Source organism: Ambystoma mexicanum, chromosome 1p, assembly GCF_040938575.1.
Source record: "Ambystoma mexicanum isolate Mex_15411 chromosome 1p, UKY_AmexF1_1, whole genome shotgun sequence".
Classification (NCBI taxonomy): Eukaryota; Metazoa; Chordata; class Amphibia; order Caudata; family Ambystomatidae; genus Ambystoma; species Ambystoma mexicanum.
In genome coordinates this window covers 437,823,853-437,850,185 of record NC_090921.1, presented here as the reverse complement: position 1 = coordinate 437,850,185, position 26,333 = coordinate 437,823,853, and the positions used below count along the sequence as shown (strand labels likewise).

Genomic DNA, 26,333 nt, shown 5'->3' with positions numbered 1-26,333 from the left:
ACAACAGAATCCTGCCTGGAGTGCCGCTATAAATCAGGTAAGCAATTTCCTCTCCTGCGGGGGACTTATCACCCGCTTCGTCGTTCTTTGGCCCTGTCTGCAGCAGTTCTAGGTTGGTGATTATGGCAGCCAGCTTGTTGTTTGCCATTAAATTGGAATTTGGAGCCTGTGGATTGGTGGAGCTATTAATAGTTTCTCTCACAACGCTGACTTCACCATTTGGGAGCACCAGCAACTCGGCATCAGTCACGTCAAAGGGTGAGAAGAAAACATCGGAGGCTTCCATGCTTACAGGAGCACTTTCTGCCATCTCAATAGTTTCTAAAGGCAAAATCACAGGGACCAAGTTCGATAATGATAAAAGTGATGTCGGTTTTGCTAGAAGATCAGAGCCATCTTCAATAGTGAGCTGTGCACGCACCATTTCATTTTCGCTTGGACATTTCATTAGATTTGTTGTTGAGTCTATGGCAAGAGCATTAGCATTAACATTGGCATTAATGTCCTACAGCTGATTGCCTACCTTGCCCGTCCTTGGTACGACCCTTTGCGATGGTCCATGGATTCTGCATTTTTCTCTGTTGCAGAGTCTTATGCCGTGTTACGGGGCCGGCATTATCGGCCATTCTGACAAGGCGGCCTGTGGCGGACTGTGGCAGTCTGTTGACTCTGCTCCTCAACTCTGTGCGGCGCTCCACGCATTCCCCAATGTTTTATATGGTGGCGCAGAAGGCAGGGATGAGCTAATTAAAGCAACAGCACTCCTGCAAAAGTCTGTGAGCACAAGGTCCAAAGTGTTCACAAGTGTTGAACAAAATGACGAACAACGCGAGGGAAGACAGACGTGGTCGCTGCAGCTCCTCTCAGCAAAGGCTGTTGACTGTGGCAGACAGTTGCTTCCCGACTCCGCGCGGCACTCCGCACGTTCACCAATGTTTTATGGGGCGGAGCAGAAGGCAGGGCTGAGCTATATGAAAATGTGAACAGGGTATACTTCTGTTAGATACCTGAAAGCTCCCGTTTTCTGATTTTGGGTTCCATTCGGTCTCAAGGTCCTGGACAATACCCATAGCTTCCATCCATTTACTGGTCTCTCTCTCACCATGACCTTCGGGGTGAATCAGAGGTCCATCCTGTCACCGATGCTAATCAATGTATGTATTGAAGGCTTGATGTTATTGCTATCCCACCCTACACCTGTATGTGGATGACATCCGTTTGCACCCATGAGTACTATCCTAACAGCATATATCTCTCCTCAATGACTGCATCACATTTTCTGTAAGTAAATGCCTACAATACAGAGTTTCTCATGTTTTCACAACCATCGGTATCAGTACTTTAGTCATTAGTCAATGCATCTTTGGATCTCATGTTGTATCCTTTCTTTTCTTCTGTCCATCATTGGTGAGCTCTGCCAAACTTCTTCTCCATGCACCTAAGGCTACAAGATCCTTTGTCTATATTTTAAATTTTCCACCTGAGGTTCAACCATTGGTTGTTTCTTTGGCCGTCACCAGGGAAGCCAGCTGGAAGCCCTTAAAACTCTAGCACTCTTGGAACCGTTGGTGCTCCCATTGAAAACACTTGCCAGCGTTAGGAACAGAGCTCACACACCTCTCACTACGTGTTTTCTGCAATTCTGGCACACACCACTTTGCCACCCATTTAGCAGCCTCCTGGAGGCTGGTGCAAGGTTAGGCGAAGGTAAGCAGGAAGAAAAGAGAATGTTCATGCAATGGAAGAGGGGAGAGTGGTGGAGGTGCAGCAGCGCATGCCCTGGGAAGCCCTTGAGACACATCCCTAGAGCAAATCCACAAGTAACTCCTCAAGCACATCTGATTGCAAACAGATTGAGGATGTCAGAGGGGAGCATGATGGCATCACGTTGACATGGAAGACTAGACCTTGCAAATGGTGGATTAGCCAGGTATATGTGGCATTGTCTGGCATACGATGCTCTTACTGTAGCCTGTGCTGCTGCACAACGTTTATTATGGCAACGCATGTCAAATGGTGACTATTCCTCTGATATGAGGCAGTGACTGACGTAAGAATGCATTGCTTTGGCATACACCTGGCATATGATGGCAGGGCTGGACATCTGAATGACTAAACAAGACATATGAGTCATTATCTGTCAGAAGAAGGTATTAATGGGGCTGCACTTGTCCTATGAACACAGTCCCTGAACATGTGAGTTATGACCTTAGAAGAGATGTTACGTCATTTTGTGAGTGCATTGGTGCTACATATCTAGCTTTCTACTGTTGTTAAGCAGCCACCTGCCAAGGTGGAAATGGCCCTCTTTTAATTGAGTTAAGCAGGGGTAAGAAATGTCTCCAGGACCCTCTTCAGTGAATGATGAATTATCTGGCATAGAGATCCATAAGGAGGACACATGGAAAGTGAATATACCATCTCTAGCTCAGGTCAATCTAGGGTTTGCTTTTACCCGGGATAGAGAGAAGCAGGTACTTAGCACTTGAGAAGGTATGGATTTTAAGGTTCTCTACTGCAGATAGAGGAGGCCTTTTCTGTGTAGTATTCTGTGTACGATGCTTTAAGACAGTTATTACAGCTTGTGATTGATATCCTATGTAGTTGTTTAAGCACAGGTGACACATGGCCAAATCCTCTGATCCTGAGCAGCAGATGGGCAGCTGAATTTTGTAACCTTTGCAGTCTGGAAGCCCTAAATCGGCATTATATTCAGTGACCAGAGGATAGCATAGAGGATAGCACAGGGGCAATGCGCTGGTCTTGAAAGTAAGACCATGCAGAGCAACAGAGGTTTCAATACCAGATCTGTGCCTAAAAACCGAACACAGTTATGGTATTAGGCACGTCATAAAAAAACAAATAAATTAATTAAATATTAACCTTGTCTAACGCGCATAAAGATATTGTAGCATGCTCCCTGCTGGGGAATGGCCACACTGGTCTGGAGATTCATGGTGAGTAAAGTGGAACGCATACATCAGAGATTTCTCACCACCGATGCTGAGGCCAGACCTGGAAAGTCAAGGATCTGGCTTTGTTTTTTATGATCATGATCCCAGTTTTGTTCTTCTTGCATCTAACCAATTACAGCTATTGGAGAATCAGTTCCTGAAAAACCCAATGATTTACTGGGTGCAGATAGTTTGATAATGTATTGCACCCTTAGTGGGATGAACTTATCAAATATTGTTTGAGTGATGTTTTGCAGAAGAATTTGGCGTTGTACTTGAGCTGAGTGATATTTATTTTTTCATAGGTGTTGTTTTTCATAAACGAAGTTGGCAGTGTCATCACACTGGATCAGTGATGGAGTGATCACATTCTGTATTGCTGCACTGTCACAAATCTCCTGCATGATACATTGCAGCTCCTTCTGTGAGTAACCAGAGGTGAGTGGCCTGTTGTGGAATTATTGCTTTTTCATCTATTAGGGCTGCTTTTTGTAAGGAATGAGTGGGGAAATTCCCTTTGTTCAATTTGTAGGTCCAAGCCTTTCATTAACCACATAATTATGCTTTTTGCGTAAAATTGGAATCATTCAGAGTGAAATATTTAATCTGATAGTTAATACCAAATACTTACAGGATGTGTTTGTATTTGAAAGCAGTTTGGAAGGAGTGGTACAGCAACATCATGATACAGATTGGTTAAAAATATGGCTGATTATATGACCTGCACTTAATATTGTCTGTTTCGTGCTAATGTTTTGTTGATTAACTGTTAATAAAAAGAGGTTGAAAAAAAAAGTATAAAAAATAAAATATGGCTGAGGGATTAGAGAACATTATAGGAAGAGGCAGATGGGAGTCAAAGGAGTGCAAAGGGCAGACACTAGATAATGTGTGCGTCCTGCTTGATGAGTTAGAATCCTAATCAGCTGAACATTGGTAAGTCCCCCTTCCCAACTAGGAGATGCTTAATACGTTTAAGGGTAGGAAAATCATCCTGGGGATTGAAGTCATAGCGGAATGTCCTATTGTTAAATTTAAATTCTATATGTAGTTCAGCGACAAATGTATAAGATGAGCAGATAAAGGAGAGTTGTAACCCAGAAGTCTAGAGACCAGAAGAAAATACAAAAAAGGAGTAACTCGTGGCCCTTTTTTGCTGATGTGTCGCACAGGGAATCCACTGATGCTACATTCAACCCTCCCCCGCCACATGCTGTCAGCTTCCCTTTGGTGTGTCTTTTGAATGCAGCCAGCATGCCTGCTGCAACCACTGTTAACATGTCTAAAAACCGACCATCCTGCTTGTTATGAAAGATTTCATATATGTGCTATTTTCCCTCCATTTATGGACCCCCATTTTTTTTTGCTCTTGTATATCTATCCTAACTTGACTTTTTCCAGCGGTGCACAGCCTTCAGCTGAACTTCCCTCTGCTTTTTCTTACTTGTTATGGGGAAACTGACACATCCTTCAAACTGTCAGCACTGGGAAAACATTGGTTCTCTCAATCTTTGACTATGTTGCCATTTCTTGATAACTTTTTAGTAGTGCACAATGAACCTTGCAGTACCGTGCACTTGGGTCCCTTTTTTTTTATGGCCCTAGACACCATGGAAGGATGTTTTGGTGATTGTATGAGTGTGCCTGGGACAAACTGGTGGCAGTAGGTACTTTTCATAATGTTTTCCTTCTTTTTACTGAGTTAAACTGCGTTTACAGCGTTTGGCTCAAGCCGGTGGCCAAGTATGAAAATGGCTGAGCCACAAAGTCTTTTGTTCTGTCCCCTGGCCATTTTGTCCCTTGCCCTCACCCAGGTCGAGTAACCCGGATTTTCCTTATTTGGGCATTCAGCCTCCCGCAAAAACCGTTCTCTTTTGCTGGCTTCTGGCTGTCACGTATGTGTGCCCAGGAAGAAAGCTGGGATTGTCTAGTCTCAATCCACACCACTGGTGCCTGGATGTCTGGAGTGCATGAATGACTGAGACCACTGTGGGCTCTGATTGGTTCATGACTGGTGTGCCTACAAGAGAGCAGATCTTCTATTGGAAGTACACGATTGGCACAAAGCTAATCTTGGATAAGAGGAGATGCTCTGCAGCCAGTCCAGGTCGATCACCTTTGTTCTCACTGACTACAGAAGGAGCCAATTCTCCTACATGAAGAAACGGACTAGTGAAACCATAAGAGACACTTTGGAAGGTTTTGGCACCCTTTTCCCTCTGCTGTCCTGTCGGACCCCTGCTTTCTTCTTCGATCAAGAAGGCCTGCCAAAGCGTCTCACCCATTTGGAGTAGTGGGAACAATAACTCTCTGCGCCCCTTGCTTACCCACCGAACAAGCCCCCTCGAAAGTGTTCCTGGGCTATCCAGCAAACTGTCCAGCTCTACCTCAGGGTAATCTGCAGCACCTCTGCTATCTCGAGTGCAGATTTGAGACTTGGTAAATCGCTTGCTTGTGGTCCCATGTATTATCCTGAATAAGGAGAGTGCGTAATACTGCCCGCATCCACGACTCCCATGTCACTGCCTGGTGGTGACTGTTGCTAAATTTCTCCTTCTGTTCTGCTCTCCTGTGCCCTGAAGATAGCTGCACTGGAATTTTTTCTTCATACCTCCTTCGTAAACTGACGAAAGGCAACTGTCCCATCATGGACAACCATTCTACCCCGCAGCCGCTGAGGGCCAGAGCACTGCGAAACTGCAGGGCTCAAACATACTAGCGACCTTGAATAAACTGGTGAAGTTTGGTCTGGACTGTGCCACGGGTTGGTGAGTACTTGCATAACTTAACTATGCCCCCGGCACAGCCAAGTGTTTTTACGCAAGAGTATCCCTTGAATGTATTAGAAATTGGCAGGGTTAGCCTGTGCTCCCTAGCTATTCTCGCCTTTTGAACACTGCTTTGCTGCCAAGGGCAGGGCCTACTCAAAAAGTGGGAACCAATTCTTCATCACCTCAAGCCCCTTCCTGACTTGCTATATAGCCCCTACAAGGAGACCCACTTTCTGTTAATCTGCGCGATCCTGTGTTTTTACGCACAACTGTACTGTTGAACATAAGGCCCCCAAACCTCTTAGGGTTGGATTTAAAAGTTAGGGAACAAATTCTGAAGAATTACCTAATGCCATTTGTGTGCTAACGTAACCCTCTCTTCACAGGTTGTGATTATTTCTTCTAACTGAAATTTCCTTAGGAAATGTGTATATATATTGTATAGTTAAGGATATCTGTGATAACTCTTTATCTCATTGCCAAAGTTACCTGTATTTATTTGGTCTGGCGGACAGTAAATATTTAGTAATTATTCATATACACTTGTCTAAGAGTAATGTGTGGTTCGTTGCTGTGTATGCTCATTGTGGGCTTTCAATCACTCTCACCTCTCCTTAGACTCAGCCTTGACCGCCTGCCAAGCTACCTAGATTGGTCTGGCTTGTTCAGAAGGTTCCCCTGTTTCACTAAACCAAGGGTGGCCTCCTAAACCTCTGCCCACCAGGTCAGAGGTTTTAGAAATCCATCCTAACACTGCTCATGTATTTACTCTGGCAATAAAAGCAACTGTACAAGCAGACCTTCCTAGTGTAGCATAATGTGAAAGGATATGAAGGCTGCATCCTGGAGCTTGGAAGAGAGAGCCAACTGTGTTTCCTGATGGTAAATATACCTGTCATGTGATCTCTAACCGGCCTATGATGGCAGTAAAAAGGCTTGCTTAAATCCCATGAGATGTCATTAAAGATCAATGGTCATGTGACATCATTTCCTGTAATATTGTCAGGTCATATGTCAAGTGATGTCTCTTTAGATGATGATATTAAACATGTGATGTTACCTCGTTGCCCATGGCATCTTCATTCATCAACGTCTCTTTTCTGAAGAAATGTTCAACAATGTGCATTATTGTACTGGCATAACAAATACATCAAATAATCAAGATGCAAATAACAGGTCTGAGCAACATTCCAAAGCCCAGAAGACTATACAATTAAAATAAATTCAAAACATGGTGGTGTACATTAATCTTCCTATTCAGAGTTTACACAAGAAACTGACGTGGAATTGTGAGATTTAATATAGAAATGTAAGTGTATCATATAAAGGGTCTAAATGAGAGAGAGAGAGACATTAGGGAGATGCAATTCTTATGAGCTGGTTGTATGCAAGTTAGCCATATGTCTCCAAGAAGAGACCCCAGATTCCCTGAAATGCATCAAGGTGTTCTCTGCATGTGTATGCAGGCAAGTCCTGCTCTTCTAATGCCTGAGCCGCACTGTAGCAACAGGTGGTTAGTCATAGCAGGAATTTTGATAGGCTCTCTCCATACGGAAATGGCTGCTTTGGCTTCCTCTCAAAGCAGGAATCCAATTTAGCTTCATAAAGTGAAGCCCGTATCTGGTCCTCTCTGGTGGATGAAGGGGCTTCAGGAACTGAGAGAAATGCCTGCTTGAGGATTCTACATTTCCCCATCCTATACATAAAGAGACAATCTTCAGCAGAGCTAGGTTGCTGTTCTAACACTTGCATGATTCCTTTATTCCTAAGGAAAGCCCTTATGATAGTAGCTAGGCATGGTTGCATATCTTTTGCTAACTTGTGTTGTACTCCTGCTTCGCTGTGGTTGATGTGTTGTTTTATCACAACCATGGCACTGCACTGGCCTAAAAAAGTGTCAGGCTATTAAGCAAGTCTATACAAAAAGGACAAGCGTACTCGTCCTCGGCACTTAAGGGGATTTATTGAAAGGGCTACGTGTCAAAATAAGTCATGTCAGTTACTTGCATATCGCTTATGCTGCCAAAAGGCTGTTTCAGAGTGCTTTGAGGTAACAAAAAGAAGCAGTGGCATAGCTTATTAGCAATATTGCGGATTGTAAGATGTCTAGCTCACTAACTAAAGAGGATAGTGTGATGAGTTAGAAACTGGAATATTATTATGAACATTGAAATGGAACAATAGCTTTATCCTAATATGATTATGACAGCTGTGTCTTCGTATCTTCGTATCTTCCATTATGCTGCCCTGCATTTGCAGCATGTATCACAAATTCATAATCAGTCATACTTGAACCATGTAACAGTTTATTAAGAGGCCACCCTCAACACTGTGAGTTCCTTCCCTCCCAAACTGTATAACAAATTATTTTATTCAGCCCTATCTCAGACTGATATCATACCCCTCATTTCTGAGATGTTGAACTAGATCATGGGCCTGTGACAGGTCTCCAGCCTGATTCATCCTATTAGTCTCAATATTTTGCCAACACTCTTCCACTAAAACCAAGTTAGCTGGTCCATTCGTATCTATCAGTTGTGGTCATATAACATGTCTCAAGTGCCTGGTGTAACATTCCCCCTTCAAGCCAAATATCATTGCTCACTTAGGTAACCTCCGGCAGTAGTCTGGTTTGCCAGTTTCCAGCATCATTCTCAACCAATTCTCCTTTAAGAAATAATGTTGCTAGGAGATGTTCCCTGGCTTCACCAATTTGTACAGTAGTCATGTTCACAATGGCTTTTTGTACCTTAGTAAAACTTTTTTTTTATGCAGGGACATAATCACCCTGTTCCTGATTGATTTCCTCACATAATTACATTCTTACAAAATCTTTATTTTGCTCCTATACAGCTCTGAGGACATCAGGGGTCAAGTCCTCGTGGCACTTTAACAACACAAAGATGACTATCGCTCCACCTTAATGCAGTTGCATTAAAATAAATAGTCTGTCACAATGTACTTATCATGAGTCAGAAATAGGCAGTAAAATCCCAGCCAAGAGCCCCCAATTTGTAAGAGTTTATTGAGAGGCCACCCTAAACATGGGGAGTTCCTTCTCTCCCCATTCAAGGTGTATCACAACAAACTGTTTAACAGATTCTTTTATTCAGCCCTATCTTGGCTGCATATCAAGCCCCTGGGATCTCTCCCCCTGGGCTAACAATGAGTCAAGATCCAGGCTGGTGTACGGGAAATATATTGGTATTTATTTTAATTAAAATTAACAGAAATTCGCACAAAAATGTCAAACAACACTTTATCCATGGCACAACCCAATCAACTTATTTCAGCATAAATAAATCACAAAAGTGAGTTGAAAAGAACACAATCACTATTCTTCTCTTACTAAAAATGTCACTTCAAGAAATAATTAAACTGATCAATAACCAAAACAATTATACATGTAGTGTTGTGCGATTTAGATTTTCCTGCGGGCTTAAAAGGCTTGCATTAGGATTTCAAGAATGGAACAAATACTTATAGCAAATATGATTTCACCCACACATTTAGATTAAAATAAGCATAGGGTGATTTAGTGGTTTGTTTTTCAGACCCCACTACTATTGTCTGTGTTGGGGAAATGAGGCAGACAAATTTGAAGGATTTGGGGAATTGTGGATTTTAGACCCCCCACCCACTGAAAAGCCTGTGTTGGGGAAGCTGCCAAATGGTGAATTAATTAAGTTAATATTTTTAGTTAAATAGGCTAAGGATCTACACAGTTTTGTCCCCTCTCCCACGCCCACTATAAAAGGAAAGCATTTAAGGCAAGCAGATTCCGCCACCTTTTGGTTTCCCAGGGCTCAGTTCTACTTACATAGAAAGCCTCTGTTTAACGTTCAGGAAAGCCAGCTGCATTTCAGGGCACTCTGGAAAGATGGGCCAGAGAACTGGTCACGCCACTCTCAAAGATGGCCTTCCACTCTCCACGATTAGACCCAGTCAGCTTTGAGACCTTCTTTGAAATAGCCAGCTCTACTCATATGCACTCCCAGCAATCTCCTCTGGTGTTTCCTTAGAGGGTGTCCAGTCAACTTGTCGAAAAAAAACTGGTCGACTGCAATTTGGTCGACGCAATTTGGTCGAAAACCAAATGGTCGAATTTTTTTTTTTATTTATATATTTATTTTTCGGGTTTTCGTTTAGTTAAGAAAGGGGTTTTTAGAGAAAAAAAGGGTTTGGGGGGGGACCCCCCCCAAAAAAAAAAAAAAAAAGGGTTAAAATAAAAATAAAACAAATTTCGACCATTTGGTTTTCGACCAAATTGGTTCGACCATTTGTCTGGTCGACCAATTTTTTTCGACGAAATGTCTGGGAACCCCTTAGAGCTGTCAGATGGTAAGTTTCAGCAGCCCTGCTGATGCTAAATTTCACCAGCTCTGTCCCCTCCTCCTAGTGCTGTCCCCATTATATATAACAGCGATGGCACCACCAATATTACAATCTTGGGGAAGTACCCTGCATTCGTTCCACAACTAGGATTGGAGAGTACCCTTCTCTATCCTCCCAAATCCAGCCTCCCTCTCAGGATTTATTAAGGGGCCTTGAGCAACATATGGTAATTCCCATTTGTAATCACCATGTGTTCTCCTTTCACATTTTTGGCAAAAACTAGTTATCTATCAAAAACGTTGTCATTTACTATTAACTGCCATCATATATATTTTTCCTTTTTAGCTAAGTGTGGGGCATTTAATCAAACAACATCCATTCACACAATGTTGCATGACTGTTTGGCAATTTTCTGCTGTTTTGACAAAAGCATGACAGTTATGACTATGTAATTTAATACCCATATTCCTGATTTTTCCCTCCACCCATTCACCAACTCTCAGATTTTGAACCTTTTCAGATCAGTCAGAAACCCATTTTAGATGGCCATTACAGTTCCTGGGAGTCGCAAGTGGATGAATTTTATATCTCCACAATCGCATGGAAATTATATATAAATAACACATACATGTAATCAGTATGACTATGGTTGCTGAGAAAAAGGTCTAAATGATAATAGTCCTTTAACATTAATTGTGAATCTTCATGTGGGATAAAAGGCCATTCTCCTGCTTTCAGGACATGTGGTCTCAGTGGGTCACCCTGTAACCAGAGTTTTTATTATTCTCTTTGCATTTGCAGCTTGCTCTTTGAATTTGGTTGACCTTATTTTCACACCTTTTGGTCATGCTACAGCCAAGGGGAACTTGTCCTGCAGTCACTGCATTCAGAGCCAGCAAGTCTGGGGAACACAGAGCATTCCACACCTCTAGCAGGATGCTTTATTGCCTTTATAATTAGCTGGGGGATGTATAATGCAGACCTGCAGTTAGGGACTTCCTTGTAAAGTTTCCCAAAGCAGGCAAAACGGTTTGTCTCTAGCCTACAGAAGCTTTTCAATGGCAAACAAAAGGGGCTTTTTCATTTCAAATGTTAGCAGAAGTACATGTTTTACATTTAAACTGCAAACAGACATGCAAAGCAGTTTTTTTGCCATTTAAAAAAAATCCTTTTTTCCATATGAAAGAGACCATTGATTTTTCTTCGTGCTTTGTGAATTAAAATGCTGCTTTTCCTTGAATAGTGAAAGGTAGGCCTTTTTGCACATAGCACTTCAGTGTTCATTTGAAATCACACATGCAAAGATGTTTCTGGTTTTAGTGTTAAAAAATCCTATTTCTCAGGTGAAAGAGACCTTCAGTTTGGGGCCTTTGAATGCACCCCACAACCAGCTTGAGGGAATTGAAATTTCTGGTAGTTTTGGTTCCTGTAGTTTTAACCTTTACCCACTTTAAGGGGGCAGAAAGTGTCTGAGAGTTCAAAAGAGACAAGGGTCATGGAAAGGATGGCAGACTGCCATCCCCCATGGTCTTGGTGATTTATTTTTTTCAATCTCGAGCATGTGCTCATGCTAGGAATAGAAAATTGAGGAAGGGTTGCAGCCCCCCTAGTCTTAATAATAACCTTTCATAACTCCTGTGCAGAATTATGCCTGGTCTCTCCACGCCCCTCAAGTACCTAACTTTGTAATATCATGTATTTCACTGCTCTGTAAGGAGAAAGCACCATAGCTCACAGGTCATGTGCCATGAGTGACCTTAGAGACAGTTCAGCCAGGTGTATCACTATGTATGTGGGAAATATTATATATGGAGTAGCATTTTAAGCCATGCTTGAGCAAGTATTTCCATATAGAGCACACTTCAAAAAATTACTTCAAGGTGCTCCAAATTGTGGTGGCAGCTAAGATAAATCATGCCCAGCAATGTAAAGTGATTTGCTCAGGATCACACACTTTGGTGAAATGGGAGAGTCTGGATTTGAACCCATGTTTCATGGTTTCACATGTTGCCATGCAATCAGTAGCCTACAGCTATTATCATTCCCTCCTTACATGTGTACACACGTGCAATCCATTTGTAAAGGTATGACAGAGGACTGAGGTTCGTGCTACACAGTAACCGTTCAGCAGAGGTCCCCAGGGCCAGCAAATCCTCCCGAGGCAATGACGGAGGTCTCAGCCAGGGGCAAGTTAGAACTGTCCTTTATTGTCCATAACAGACAGGGATCATACAGGCAACTAAAAGCTCCAGCACTCACAGCTTCTGGGCCCGTGTCACAGGCTTTTGTTACCAAATTGCGTCACACTTTTTATCTTTCCCAGAAAACCTACAGATCAATTCTATTGGCTGGCTGGGTGTTTGTACCCATAGAAAGCACCTATATCGGTTAGCTAATTGGTCCTTTTAAGTCAGGTGGTTTCGCCTGAGATTCAACAAAGGTAGCAGGCGCCCCTCTCTCGGAAGAACAAGGCATGATAACCTGTTCAGTGGTTGTTAACCACATTGAGAGTTCGCAGCCATCTGCTTTTTGCTCACTGTACCTTTCACAGATGGGAAATATCCATTTGCATATTAGTCTTTGTCCCGCCCACATGGGCAGTCCAGCACCGAAATGCTATGGCAATTCCTCTCTGAACAAGAGTACCTACAGCTACCCCATACACATGTTTCAGTCTTGTTGGGCATCATCAGTGAGGTGAAGCTGAGCCTCTCTAAGCACCGTGAGCAGGGAGTCCACGTCTGGTTGCACCCAGGTAACCTAGGGTAATCAACTTGGGTTTCGCCTGAGACTTCTCCAAAAATGATTAAATGGTTGCAGGGTAACTAGACTATTTTTGGCCGTTGCCCATAACCCTCCATCCCAGGATTTGTACTCCCTGATTGGCTGTAGCGGGGCTCCTCAGGCCTGGGACCCCTCTCTGTTCCCAGCGCTCAGTGTACCTTCTCAAGGTAAAAGACTGTGTGTGCCAATTGTGGCCACTGGTATATTCATCTAGCCTGAGAGAGTGCCTGTGGATTGTAATTTTTGTTGGCAACACATGTATAAGTTATTCTCTGCTTCACTGGGAACAGCTTCTCTTCCCACCACGGGTAAAGGGCTATTGTTCTGCTTGGCTTAATCACATGGGTGAGGACTGCAAAACTGAGCATTTCTGTCTGCAATTAGTGAGGATTTATTCTGTTATTTTGCAGGTGGCCCCTTGCCCCTGCAGTCAGGAATGTTCCACCCACCCTTATCCTTGGCTGCAAGCACTGACCCTTTGCTTTGTGCTGCATAATCTGCAACTCTTTGTTCCTAGCTCTGAAGCATATGGCTTTGCGCAATTTCACTACAGCCATTCTATATGTACATGCATCTGTTCTCTATCTATAGAGTCGTGTATGCAAATTCTTTGTGTGTGCACATGTGTGTTTTTGCAACTTTGTGCGTGGGGGGATGCGAGTTTGCTTCATGGCATTGTCGTGGTGTCACTAATGACATCAGCACGGCTGGATCTTTATCATTAGTCAACCTGCTCTAGTGATGTGGCACCTGTGTCCCCAAGATGTTAGCTGGTTAGGGTTTGAACAGTTGTCTAAGAGAATATCTGCCGACATTTGTAGAATGTACTGGCCCTCCTGGAGGCTGGACAGAGACTGGCATCTCTTGTTTCTCATTCTTTGGGCTGTCATGCAAATGGAGGACAGGAGGGCCATTCCAGGGACCCTTTCTTTATAGTAATCTTTCAAAAGATTAACTACAATTCTGGGTTCAATAAAGATTCCTCTGAGCACATGGTAGAAACACATTAGGCAACAAACATAATAATAATTTTATTGTAGTATAATCCAACATTTGGACTTTACCCAACAAATACAATTTCTCAATATACGAAGCAACACACGAACAATTGAACCATTACATAAAGTACATTGCAATATGTCATAGTAAATACCATGTCAATATCAGTCAGTTGTACTAGCATGTGCTGAATTCATCATACCAGAACGAGAAAGTAAAAGTAAAATAAAATGTGAACTAAATGCATACATGGTTAGTTAAAATGCAATACACTACAGTGTACCTCACTTCAACAGCTAAATACATCAGGCAGTGCATGAAGCATTCAGTTCATTAAGTGAATAAAACTAATACAAACATATCCAAATTCAAATGGCCCAAACAATAATGCTAACAAATCTATGGGTTCCCTAATATCACAAGATCAGGTAATACCAACACAAAATAAAAGGGAATACACAAAAAAGAAAAGAGAGGGAGAATATGCCCTCCAATACAATGGTCACAGATTCAGCAGTCAGGCAGAGGTGTTTTAACATGCTGCAAAACTCTGAATAGGGCAAGCTGCACTGAGATGGAATATGAGTTTAGACAATAGTCCCAGAAGGAATCTGCAGTAATTGCTTCAAAAGAGTGGGCCAGTTTGCTAACATACACATATACACAGACCCCAATTCAGCACATGGAGTGAGGACGTGTCTGGCTGATTCCAGTTGATCAGATTTACCACATGATTTAAATGCAGCTTTAGTAAAAAATGCCTAACTTCAGGAGCTGAGCAAAGCTGCAAATAGGGTTGGATGTTTCGCTAACGATGTACCACATGTGATACTGCCTCATAACCCTTTAGCTGTGCCAAATGGTTATAACTCTCACACCAATCCCATTTGTTGAATTTATATTCAAAAGATTTTTTTCAAATGAACATACCGGTAGCCTCCATTTTTGGCAAATGGCCTGTCAATCTTTGAGAATAGAGTTTCGTTCAAGATTTTATAATTACACCCTCGTAAGACCCTCTCTGAATCATAGTTGTCCCCCACGAGTGCTTACGGATGGGGTCAGCACTAGATTTTAAATAAAAAGACCCTCTGGCTCGAAGGGCTATGCCTCTTAGTGATGTTAAGCCTAATTCTAGGTGAAGATATTCCATAGGTCATGAGGGGCCTAATCTCAACACTGATCGCCAATTATGCCCCTCTAATTTGTTCAGCCAGGCCAGGTCCTGAATAGCCAGTGCACCAAGGCCATAAAGAATGGCCGGGATGAAGCATTGTTGATAGTTTAACAATCCCAGTCATGCTATAACCTGCCGAGCCCCTAGCAAATTTATGGGCTTGCAGGGTAAGTGTTTTGGCTTGTCTCTTTTTATTGGCAATTATCATGTCATAGCTAGACCCAGCGTCTAACTCCAGGCCTAAATATATACATATATCATTCCATCTGAAAAGGTAAAAAGAGCACATCAGAGTATGTATCTGCAAAGAGATTACAGGGCAATACAGCAAAGTTATCAAATCTTAACGGAAAGTGTGGTATTCTCCACAATACTATATCAAATACAAAGAAGATAGAAAACTCTGTGTATATGATAACATCAATGAGCTCCACTAATTTACCTTGAGTAACCATTTCGGAATCATAGGATGCAGTGCATTTTAGTGTTCGGGTACATGACCATATTTATATATGATTGAAGATCCAGATCAATGATGGTAACATTTTCCAATGGGCTGATTTGGCACTGCAGAAATGTGTGTTATCTCTATGTCACAAGTTTGAGTCCCGGCACGGCTGACATAGTCCTTAATCATCCAAGCGCAATAAAATGGTGAGCAATATGTCTGGAAAGAATGAAACCTGTTGATGACCTGCCTAGACAAAGACTTAGGGCCTGATAATAAGGGAATGATCACCTTCATTGAACCTTCATTGAACCCTCCCCTACTAAATCCAATCTGTCTTGATATTGAGACAATAAACACAGGCACCTTCTGTGCACTACTGGGCGATGAACTGCTGCCAGGGGTATATACATATAATAACATTTCCCAGCTAGCAAAGTGGGTCAGCAATACACCTTGGATTGCTTAGCCATGCAATAGAAATATGCATGTAAAATGGCTGCTCGGTTTGACCACTTGGAAGGTAAATAAAGCTCCTAAGGTAGACAAATCATTGCCCACTTTTGCCCCCTAAAATTAAAACACACCTCAACTAAACTCAGAAACAGAGCTCCTGTGTTGTCCCATGCAGGATCTACGACGTGCTGCCATCTTGCTGTTTTGCCTCAGGACATCATGCTTTCTTATGCAACATTTAAATTTAAATGTACTAATTTGTCTGCAGGACTACATCTAGTGGATTTGTAAAGTGATATGAACGTGAAAGATAGGACTAGCATAGCATGTAACCCCTGACATGGGACCATACCACTCACAGTAGATCTACAAAAAGGGGGCGTGGGGGATACGTGCTATCACTAAGGGCCGAATGGAAAAAAGGCTTATCAGTCATTATCAATTTGCATTCTGGAACTTGTAGTTACTTTTCTCATAGGTGTGGCCCACCAAACCACAAGCTTGCATTTGAATTCAGTCTACATTTTTGTAGCTATGTATTTTTACCTCTTATGTCAGTGTTTATATTTGTAGTTATAATGTCATTGGGCTCCACATACAGCACGTGTTTTTCTAGCTGCCCCTCTGCTCTGTTTGGGAAGGGAGCGTGTTTTGGCTTCTCTTGGTTCGGCATTCCATGGACACTTAAATGTAGATTGTATGTTATTTTTAAAGTGTGGAGTACTTCCAGTTAAAAGAGCAGTAAACCCATGTTAAGCACGCTGACATTCTGACTCTTATACGTAGAGTCAGTGCAACCACCCCGCAACAGCAGGTGGGAGCTTCATCAGCCGAGCTGGTGATTAACATATTCACAGGAGTGATGTAATTGGTTAAACAAAACAAGATAGGAGGCAAAGGTTGCTGCTTAGCTGGTGCCGGAGCCCTCACCCGCTGCTCTGCAATAGTTGGCCAACGTCACGATGTGTAGCCGAGCAGAATTCCTTTCCTCTGATCGCAGTGTGACACGAGCATTAAGCTGCATTATGCAAATTTTAATCATCTGATTGCCTTCGTTATCAGGGGTTCTGTGGGTGATGATCTGCCCTGATCCATTGTGCATAGATTATTGCAAGACTAGTATCATCTCAGATTGTTGATGACTTCAGTCTCTAGGCAAGATGTGAATGCTGCTTAGTGCTTGGAAACTTCTAAACACATAGAGAAAATGGCGGCCCGGCATGTTTATTAATCAGCAGAAAGAAAGAGGGCATGTTCTAAGATGGGGGTTCCCTATAATTATTAATGACTGATTTGTTTGCAAATTATAAATGAGTAGTTCGTTTTTTGTTTCTTTTTGCTACAATTAGCCAGGAAGAATGAGAGAAATGTCTATTATTCAAGGTTCTAAGTATCGTTATGAGTTCGACAGATTTTCCCTGCTGATTACCACTGTATGTGCAGGGTTCAAGTCGAGGGTACACGCGAGTGGACCGAGTCCCCTCACTTTTTTCAGAGGGCACCTTGATATGCTTCTTTCTGGTGAGGCCACATTCAATTGATGTGTTAATGAGTCCCCCCACTTATTTTATTTAAGACTTGATACTGGATATACACAGGCTGGCCACCTAATGATATTGTTGGTGATGTTAGGGGATAGTAGGAAATGCAATACGTATCATGGACATTTGTGACATTGGCCAACACATAATGCCCCCTTTTTGCACCCTACGTACCCTTTGTCATGACCTGAGGCTCTTTGTCCCAGCCAGAGGCCTCTGGAAAATGTATTTCGTGTTTCCCGATCCCCTGTAGCCATATCAAGAAGAGAAAGTAACGGCAGCTCTCCAATACCTCCACCACAACGTTGTCTATATACGCTGCCCACGTGCAAAGTGTTGGCTGGCTAAGCACATTGCGACATATGGTGATGCTTCACGCTTTGCTTGTGCCTTATGTGTGCTTTTACAGAACTCATGGCATGTATATTGTACTTGGGAGTTGGAGCACTCGTCTCCGAAAAGGAATAAAAAATTTAAAAAATGGCTTGACTGTGCATTTTAATTATTTGTGGCAGCAGTTATGTTCCCAGCATGGTAGCTGTGGCAGTCTGACTGTGTGCTTGGGTGGTTCAGGTAAACAAGCATCTATAAACAGTTATGACACGTTTTAAAGTCTTGCACTAAAGGTCACACTGCATTATTCAAATGTGTGCTACTGTTGGCTTAATATGTTTACATTTCTTTCATTTGAAATAGTTGGTGCTATCCACCCCTAATGCATTTGGCAGTGATGAAAAGAAATGCAATCTTTGTTCGACATACGGAAGTGACTTGGTCATGACATGAGTTTTGAATGCTTGACATGTCGAAAAGAGCATTCTTTTAGTCACCCCACCGTTTCCATCTTTCCGCTTTTGCCCCAATGATATTGTTGTAAGGCTGTAGGAGCTCCACTGACATGAAACATGTATATTCCAGGCTATCAACTATGATCTATGAAGTGGACAAGGAGAAGGGACTTTTGATCCTAAACGGATGTATGGAGAAAGGCAAAGACATTGAATACATGAAGCTGTGGTTCATCAGGCTGGCTTATTTGAAAATAAGGCACCTGTCTATTAAACCAAAATCGAAGTCCCCAGTACTCGGGGGGTGGGAGGGTCTGCAAGCATGAAACATGCCCAATTTTAATTTTTGAAGGGATAAAGGACGCAGGCCTTTATCCTTAAGAAACATGTTGCCTTTTGGGTGCTAGTGGTACATGTGTTTATGCCTAGGACACTGAACAACAATTGACAACTCCGACAAATACATGACAGCGACCCACAAAATAACTGACCTGTAGGATTTCGTGACAGCAACGGTCTTCATTGGGTTAGGCTCTCTTGAGTTTCTGGATATAAATCCAGCTTGAAATGATATGGGCACACTTCGGGGATATTTAAAATGGGTTCATGAACCCATGAACAAAGCTGAGCTTACCAATGGCATTGTAACATTTGGTTTGAAGCACTTTCACTAGATACTTGCTTTAGGACAATTACAGCATGTGATCGTTTATCAGAAGATGTCAATGTCACTTTGGACAGAAAAGCAATCACTTAGTGATAGAAGGATGGTACACAAGTAGGCATGTGGTAAACTTTTGATCATGCAATGTAGTACTTGACCTTATGCATGCCATCACGCACGGAACCGTAACTACATATGTGAATGAATGTACAATTATATGGTTTGTATGTAATGTCTGTATGCACAAAAGGCTAGTTCAATCATCTCCTGCCAGTGGTCATTAATCGGAAGAGGGTGGCGATGGATATGTGATCCAGTATTAGAGTACAACATCTTTTTCATTCTCACTCTGGATGTGTAAACAGACATTTTGGGGGTAAGGGATGGTGGTGCAAGGAGTAATAATAATAATAATAATAATAATAATAATAATAATAATAATAATAATAATAATAATAATAATACCAGATCACTCAGTCACTAACAGCCCTGGACAGAACAAGAGACCCATGATATCAAACAACTATTTTGTGAGGAAGGTGGTGGGGCCCACTTTTACATTTCCCAAAATTATGACCCTCAAATCAGACAGAGAGAGAACAGGCCCACAGTTTACCACTTTGTTTTGTGTTTCATTAAATATTTTGATGCAACATTAATTTTGTCATACATAAGTACGTACATCAATAAGGGAGTACACATTGACAAAGGGATCAGGGGAGTGATCTTGAATTATAGCTGAATCTGTGCAAGTGTGAATAGCATGGAAAGACGCTATTTACAAATGTTTGATGGGCCTGGGATTGAAGGCATGCTAGGCCATGAATTCTGGTGTTGTAGCCATGGGCAGGGTGGCAAGCAGGGGTGGGTGGGATTTCCCTGGGGTGGGTGGGATTTCCCTAGGATGATGTCTAAAAGTGTGAAGGTGAGGACAGTTTTAGGAGATTTTAAATTTGGACAGCAGGTGCAAGTGGATCTAGTCACGTGGCCTAAGCCCCCCCACCTGTCAATCACTGCTAATCTGTTGGTGCCTTCTTATTTTGCTGCCCTTTTTCCATATTTAAGCAACCCTCCAGCCTCTTTCCTTTGCAGTTGGTGAGCAGGTGCAAGTGGATCTCGGGCACATGACCTAACTCTTAGATCAAGGGCACCTCTCGCTCGGGTGTCCGAAGTGAAGGGCAGACGAAGAAATAGGAAATTACTGTTTGGACCAGTTTAACCAGAAGGACCCAGTATCAGTACCCCTGCCCCACTTAACATCAGGTAAGCTCAGTTGAATATGAGTTGCAGCGCTCTCTCGCAAAAGCCGATTCCTACCATCACCACTCATTGCCAACCACGCCGCTCACCAGCAACATCATGGACACTGCTTTGCAGTAACCTCACCCATGTCACCATACACCCCTTCACCACTCCATCACCCACCATTACACAAAATTGATTTTCACCAATGTTCGCTCAGCAGTCAACCATGCAGCTAACATCGCAGACCTCATCACGACACATAACTTGGATGCCATCTTCATTACTTAGACCTAGATGACATACACCTCAACCTACATCCTAGATGTCCTCACCCCCAACCGCTACAGCATTCTACAAAGAGACCATCCAAACAAGATCAGCAAGCCTTCACCATCATTTACAAGGCATCACAGCCAATGTACCCATTTGGACGTCGCCACCATTGGTTCTTTCGAAAAACCTATCCTGCCAGTTCCCGCTCTCACCAACAGATACAGTCACTCTTCATCTCATCTACAGACTACCCAAGCTCAACACCTCCTTCATTGTAGACTTCACAGACTTGGTCATCACAATGTCTCTCACACATGCCAACAACATCTTCCTCTCTGACTTCAACATCCCTGGCAACCCAGCAACCAAGTCAATGAAGAAAGATCTCCACTGCCTACAAGACACACTGAACCTCACACAGCACACAAAAGAACCAACTCACAGGAAAGGTAATGTGCTCAACCGAATAATCACCACACTGCCTACCCTTCATCACAGCTCTGCTATTCCGCACAACTGATCAGACCATCTGGCAATCCTCTTTGTGATTAGCCATACCACGCCTCTCAAGCAAACCCATTGGAATCCAAGCAATCAAGCCTTCTGCTCCTTCAATAACTTCCCAATGGATTTTCGTACAGAAGAACTCACCAAACTCCACTTCACATGGGATAATGCACTGCTGATGAACCAGGACTGCAACTCACTTCTCCAAGAGCTCAATAACACCTTCACAAACACCAACCACCGTACGGAGTGAAATGGCACACCCTTAAGCAGCGCCATCTTCAAAGTCATCAAGCACTGCATCAACCGGTATCTGGTCATATTTTCGAATACATATTTTCGAAACACCATTATGTCGAAAACGTTTTGCCGAAATTAGTTTTTTTCGAATATATATATTTTTATTTTATGTATTTTTATATTTTGGTAAGTAAAAACAGTGTTTAAAAAATGGGTTTTTTGGGGGAAATCCCCATTTTAAACATAAAATTAAAAAAATAATTAAAAAAAACATTTCGGCAAAATTGTATCGACATAATGGTATTTGAAAATATGCCATTCAAAAATATCACTATAAACAGCATCAACCATCTGCCAGACCCACCCGTAGCACATTCCATTGAAAAATCCACCTCAATCAGCTCTTTCTTCATCAACAAGATCAACATGATCTGCCAACACATAGACACCGATGCCACAACTGACAGCACACTACACATCACATCTCGCAAAACCACAACTCCCTGGGCAACTTTTAAGATATTAGCTATATGAGCCCTTACAGCCACCGTAGCAACACTCAAGGCCACATCATATGCAGAAGACAATCTCCCTGCCTTCTTACTTAAGACCCTTCAGACTGAAGTACTCCTGCCTTACCTATCATCAACAGCTCCCTAACTCAAGGCACCTTCTCCTCGACCCTCAAGGCCGGACAAATACTCCCGCTTCTTAAGAAACCAAAAGTGGACCCTGACGATCTCAGCAGCTATCATCACATTACCCATCTTCCCTTTCTAGTTAGGATCCTTGAGTTAGCAGTAGCCATACAAGTCCTCCAACACTCCTTCAGTACTACCAATCTGCTTTCAGACCCATATGCAGCAAAGAAATGGCTACCATCAAGGTGATAGACAATGCCCTTGCAATCCTAGACGATGGCCATTCTTGCCTCCTAGTTCCCCTTGACCTCTGAGCAGCATTTGACACAGTAGACCACCAGACACTCACAGAAAATCTACATCGCTGCATGGGGATCAGCAAGATCGTCCTCAACTTGTTAAAATCCTACCTTACAACTACCAACATTTCATACAAATAGATTCTTCCAGATCACCAACTCTACCCATCACCTGTGGAGTCCCGCAAGGATCCATCCTGTCCCCTGTGATCTTCAATCTTTGCATGGAACCGCTCAGAACCCTCCACTCTCCACATTACATCCACATTTACCAATATGCAGATAACATTCAGATCTACCTCAAGATATCCTCCATCGAAGACATCCACAGACTCAAGGCCAGCCTCACATTGACACAGTCCTGGATGTCTAGTGCTTACCTGAAGCTCAACCCCTCCAAGACTGAAATCCTACTGCTGACCAACAACACTGATAACTCTGACATCCAGACCTGGCTCTCTGCTATGAGCCGTGAGGGATACACACCACAGCTGACTCCCTGGTGCAATCCCTGGGGTTCAACATTGACAAACACATCACGTTCAAACAGCACATAGCAAGGAAGATCCCAATAGCCTGGTACCAACTTTCTGGATTGCAGAATATCAAGCCCTTCATACCAGAAAACAACTTCATATATGCTGTCCAAGCCCTGGTCCTCTCTCACGTGGATAGTGGCAATGCCCTTTTGGAAGGCCTTTCATCGACTAGCCCAGTACCCCTGAAATGTGCCTTGCATGCTGCAGCAAGACACATTAAGGGACTGCACAAAATTGACAACATCACCCTGACACTCTGTGAACTGCATTGGCTCCCACTGCAAGCCCATATCATCTTCTGATCCTGTTCCATAATCTACAAGGTTGTCATCCTGAAGTGTCTAAGTTACATCACCGAGAAACTCAGCATCTGCGGAGGCCTAAAATCCACCAGAAGTAAGGAAATGTGCAGATTTGAATTAAGACAGTGCAGGAACAAAAGAACCAGAAGACAGTTCTTCTCTGTCTATGCTCCAAGACTCTGGAACCTCTTCCACGTAAACATCAGGCTTGCCCCATCACCTTATACAGTTCAGGAAAGAGCTCAAGACCTTCTTCTTCAAGGAATGGCTCCTACTTAACACCTAGGTCCACACACCCTGCACTCCCCACCCTACCTAAGACTTGGTGATCTGCTCCCCACAGTCTTCCCCACATGCTGCCAATTGCCCACCTTCCCCTGTTATCTCCCCTCTTCTTTTTCCTCTGCTTCCCATACTGTGTTCTTCCCCCAATGCAACAGGCACCAGGACACCCCTGCAAGTGCATGGCTATTTTTTGCACCACAAAAAAGGACTTGTAGCCAGGATCTTGGCACTAAAGAAAACAAACAACATGTTAATCTGATCCCCTGCAAATGGGAAAGCAGGGAAGATAGCAACATAAACAGTACTGTGACATCATTGCAATTCCTTCCAATGCCAATGGAAAAGGAATGACTCCATGACTAATGGGAAGGGCATAGCACACTGTACTGTCCCTTCATATCAAACCATTCTTAGGCTCATAATATTGAAAAGAGACATAACAAGCACTAGCTTGTAGTGTAATATGGAAAAAGATAAGCAATACAGCACAGTAACCTATTCTCAATGCTGATGAGGATATTGTTCTTTCTCTTGGCTTGATCTTTGGAGCAGCCATCCTTGGGCTGTTTATTTCATGGTACGGACCCGCTGTGGATAAGAGGGGTTAACCAGACACACCTCACATGCACCACATACAAGAAATGGCCTCGCTACACTTGCCCAACACACAACACACATAGCAGAAGGCCCAAAGCACTGGGGTCCTGAGCCTACATGGTGCAGATGTGGAGAACCAGCGTTCGGTTTCAAGCCTAAAACAACATTGAGCCTGACAGCCCCATCAAAGCTGGAAGTCCCGCGATATCTGGGAAGTCTTGTGGGATCCAGTAATCCCAGCTGCCATCTTGGTATCCGGGCTATATAAACCTCGCCCTGCATTCAGCACATGATTAGTGGTCAGTTCATAATGCCAGAACCGTGCATATCTTACCTTCCCATCTGTTTCCGGGATTCCGTGTCGGAGGGATTGCACGACATTGGGTATCTATACACTTACCTGGATTTAAACCGCCTTGCCTACCCAGAACTTGTTGCTTGCATCTGAACACACCTGACTTTTCAGCTTGGTTCTCAAACACCAGCTCCATTCATCCTTTTTGGAACACTGCGTTCCCCCTGGAAGAACAGAAAAGGAACAGAGCGATTAAACACAGACCTGATACAGAACTAAATCAGACACGAATACTAAAACAAGAGAACAAAGGACAAGAAAGAGACTTGTGTATCCATTGAAACAGCGCAGCAAAGGACAGGAATAGACTTATGTATACCGCACTGCATACTTTCCGGCCAATGACAACGTTTTGGGGTTGGGTGACGTAATTAACCGAAGCAACTTCAAGGCGTTTCCCATTCACACTCAGGTAAACGGGGAACTGTTGGATGGAAGGGCACAGGTAGCTAGTTAGGTTCACGCTTGAGCATTGCAGTGAGTTTTTCTTGAATTGTAGGAGGTTACAGATATATACGCACTAGAGGGAGTGAGGCACCAACACTGATTGCAAAAAAAAAAAAGGCAGAGTCTGATAACTCACTCCACTCCTCCCATGCAGGTGCCTGTCGTGCGTTTTATGAGCGCAGTTGGAACCCACGGGGGAGTGGTTGAGGCTGTCATGGCGACGCTGCAAGACATTCAGGTGCGCATTAAAGTGCAGCCTCCACTCAGAGGTCAGTGCCGTTAACAGATAACATCTAAGCAAATACTGGGTTCAGACTTGAGACACCTGTAATGCTGGCACTTAGATTCTCTCCCTCACTTTAGAGTGCTTCAAGGACTGTTGACAAGCAAGCAGAAGTGTAATCATGGAAATACATTGTTTCTATTTTAAGTTCCGCCATGCAACTACTGGCATCCGAAACCTGAAAGGCTGTCTGAAAGATATAAGACAGAGGCATGAAAACACATTTATAACATTTAGAATGAAAACCCTGTTTGAGAGGACTTTATGCCGCACTGAGAAAAAGATAATAGTGTCAAGGCTGGTAGGCGGGAATGAAACGGACATTGTTTGGCCCTGGTTAATTATGGGTTTCAATGGTGTGCAGCCAATCCTTAAACCGAACAGCTTAAAGGGAATACAATGTGCCAGAACGCTTGTGCATGAAAGGACTTTCCAGTGACAACCCGTACTTGTCCTATTTAGTACAAAGCATGTACTTGAAGCAGGGGGTCGACTGCTGTAGATAAAAAGAACGCAATTACTTCAGAGGTTCTGGTGTTCAATGTATTGAGTGCTGAATGCATTCAATGCAACAGAGCCCTGTGTTGACAGAACACCATAAAGCCGCCTGTGTTTTGATGGCAGCCATAAAAAAAAAACAGTACAATGCTCTTTGACATGGCTTCCAGCCAGGACTGGGAAATGTACCCAACACAAAAAAGGGCACACACAAATAAGATATAAGCTTAATATCATCAACAATATCTACTGGGGAGAATAACATTGGTGATGAGTATTGAATCCTGGTCCCCAGATGATTGAGGAGTTCACAGGGATTGAACCCTGGTTCCCAGCATATTGATGGATTCACCGAGAGGATTGAGGTGTTTACAGGGATTGAACTCTGGTTCCCAGCATATTGATGGGTTCACCGAGATGATTGAGGAGTTCACAGGGATGAAGCCCTGGGTTTCAGCTGTTTGAGGAGTTTATGGGGCAGGTGCTGTGACCTCTCGTCTGCAAACTATATGGTGTCTGACGAGCCCCTGAGCACCTATGTTGCTTGGAGATGGCGGAAAGAACTAGTGACACCATGATAGACAGTATTTCGCAAAGCTGTACTAGCCGTGATAAACTGGAGCCAAATTAGCAGTGCAATGGTTTGGTGAGAAGAACATTTGAGCCAATTATAAGGAGTGATTTGCTCAAAAGTAAGGAACAGCCTGTATTATTTCTGAAACGGAACATGACATGTTTTTTTTTCGGTTTTATAAAATCTATTTGCTTCCATGTTTTGGGGATGGGAATTGATTTCGTACAGAAGCAGACCATACACCTACTCTTCCCGGTACAGTATGACACCTTAGGGTTAGTAATGACCCTCTTTGCATCACACGGCAGAGGGGGTGAGAAGTTTACACTTG

At 43.0% G+C, this 26,333-nt stretch overlaps 1 long non-coding RNA gene across 2 annotated transcripts in view; it reads left to right on the top strand.

Moving 5' to 3' along the window:
• The window catches only part of LOC138572374 (uncharacterized), a 1,436,154-nt gene that overhangs the window by 277,524 nt on the left and 1,132,297 nt on the right, over positions 1-26,333 (top strand). For both annotated transcript variants that reach the window (XR_011303902.1, XR_011303904.1), the window contains exon 2: positions 3,260-3,392. This is a non-coding gene — a long non-coding RNA (uncharacterized lncRNA). The remainder of the gene's footprint in view (positions 1-3,259; positions 3,393-26,333) is intronic.